The sequence below is a fragment of the Bradysia coprophila genome, unplaced genomic scaffold (genome assembly GCF_014529535.1).
Source record: "Bradysia coprophila strain Holo2 unplaced genomic scaffold, BU_Bcop_v1 contig_151, whole genome shotgun sequence".
NCBI classification, from domain to species: Eukaryota; Metazoa; Arthropoda; class Insecta; order Diptera; family Sciaridae; genus Bradysia; species Bradysia coprophila.
In genome coordinates, this window is record NW_023503423.1 from 1,156,009 (window position 1) to 1,158,740 (window position 2,732).

Here is a 2,732-nt window from a genome sequence, read left to right on the forward strand (position 1 = left end):
CATCTGATATCACCTCTCTTTCAAAGGTAGAGAGAAATAGTGGCAGCTAGTGTTTCACCATGAAATACCACATCAACAAGCAACAAATGAAAATGTGAAGCGTGCACGTCATTTACGTGTTTAAGTTAAATTCTTAGGGGTACCGAGCCAAACATTTTTTTTTTAAATGTACGCTCAACGGACCTCCACAGTATACAGAATTACATCGCGAAAGATGGAGAGATAATTATGTTTCGCATATATGGTACTTGTAGTGTTTTACTTCTTGTTGGCCATACGTTACCTTACGTATCGTATCTATACACATGCGAAACAGACGATGGTGGTATAGTGAGTAAAATTTTGAAAATTCATTAGATCCATATATCGCTAAAGCTGTTTTGTTGGTCAATTCTTGATCGAAAAATAAGACTAATTGACAATAATGCGGCGCCTACATATTTTTTAGGTTTATTTTTTACTTCTCCTCTTCATCACATTGGTTGCGATAGTGATTTGATTAGAATTTGAGACGAAGTTCATCGTTTATGTCCTCCACTAAGACATATAACACAAAAATCGGCCAATGTCATACTTAAACACTTTTAGCTTATTAGTCTCATACGAAGTACCTCCCAAATCTAGAAATTTAAAATTTTTAAGGAATTTAAGGACGTTATGTTCCACTCAGAAATTAATAGGAACGAAGAATAAAGATTTATTGAAAAGAAAAAATTTCTGAGGAGTTTTTGGGTTCTCTTCTGGACATTTGGTATTATTGAGGTGGAAGCATGTTGGGTTCCAAAATTCGAGCATCTCACGTGGTGCACCGTCTTTCCAGTTCTAGAACGTTAGGATTTTGAAGATTTTCTGAGGATTTTGTGTATTTCCTTCTGGACTTTTGGTATTTTTGAGGCAGTAGCGTGTTGGTTCCCAAAGTAGTTCCAGCACCCCACATTGTCGACCATCGTTCCCGTTCAAGAATTCAAAGGATTTGTAAGGATTTTTTGGGTCCACTCTGACTTTTGGCATTATTGTGGTGGAAGCATATTGCTTCCCAAAATTCCAGCACCACACATGGCCCACCGTCTTCTCAGTTCTAGAACTTCAGGATTTTGAGAAATTTTTCAGATTCGAACCGAAAGATTCGCGAGAGCGACGAATCAGGGCCTATTATTTGGGAATCGATTTTGGGAATATTTGGGAATATTTGGGAATATTTGTGAATTTTGGGAATATTTGGGAATATTTGAGAATATTTGGGAATATTTGAGAATATTTGGGAATATTTGGGAATATTTGGGAATTTTGAGAATATTTGTGAATTTTGGGAATATTTGGGAATATTTGTGAATATTTGGGAATTTTGGGAATATTTGAGAATTTTTGTGAATATTTGGGGATTAATTCCCAAATAATTACTCCTTTTGAATATGTTTGGTTTCTATTTTGTATTGTTATCAATAAAGCTTTATAAATCGTGTTTAAATACCATTGACATTTAATCTCATCCATCAGAAGTTTATTTTCGATGTTCACAAATGACTTAGAAATAAACCAGTGGCATTACAGCAGGTATTTTCTATCGTTAAAACTTTTACACCTCGTCTACTTCCCAAATATTCCCAAAATTCACAAATATTCCCAAATATTCCCAAATATTCCCAAATATTCACAAATGTTCCCAAATATTCACAAATATTCACAAATATTCACAAATATTCCCAAATAATCCCAAATATTCACAAATATTCCCAAATATTCCCAAATATTCCCAAAATTCCCAAATATTCCCAAATATTGCCAAATATTCCCAAATATTGCCAAATATTCCCAAAATTCACAAATATTCCCAAATATTCCCAAAATTCACAAATATTAACAATATTGATTTCCAAACCATGAGGCCGATGAAATCACAGTAGGCACTGCGTTTCTGTTATACAGATAGATGACTTGTTTTTGTTGTATGAGTTAAAACATAATCCTAAGCGGTAGCTCGTATCACTAAAGCCTCCAAATTTGACACTTGTCAATTCAGTGTTCATGCTAGTAGCAGGGCTGTGCCGTAACACATACATTTTTTGGGGTACCTCCAACGCCGCTGGCTTAAAACACTTTATTATGTATCACAAATTTTATAAGCATCATATCCACTGAATCGTTTAAATTTTATTTAAGTCTACGTCTACCTGGTCTTAAATTTTTGTGAATATTTGGGAATATTTGTGAATATTTGTGAATATTTGTGAATATTTGGGAATTTTTGTGAATATTTGGGAATATTTGTGAATATTTGGGAATATTTGTGAATATTTGGGAATATTTGGGAATATTTGGGAATACAATCGCTAAACAGAACTGGTGTGCATACGTTATTTTGCACCAGCTGGTCCCATTTGGAATTGTATGTGACCAGCTGGTGCAAAATAACGTATGCACACCAGTTCGGTTTAGCGATTGTATTTGGGAATATTTGGGAATATTTGGGAATATTTGAGAATATTTGGGAATATTTGGGAATATTTGGGAATATTTGGGAATTTTGGGAATATTTGGGAATATTTGTGAATATTTGGGAATATTTGTGAATATTTGGGAATATTTGTGAATATTTGGGAATATTTGGGAATATTTGGGAATTTTGAGAATATTTGTGAATTTTGGGAATATTTGGGAATATTTGTGAATATTTGGGAATTTTGGGAATATTTGGGAATATTTGGGAATATTTGGGAATATTTGTGAATATT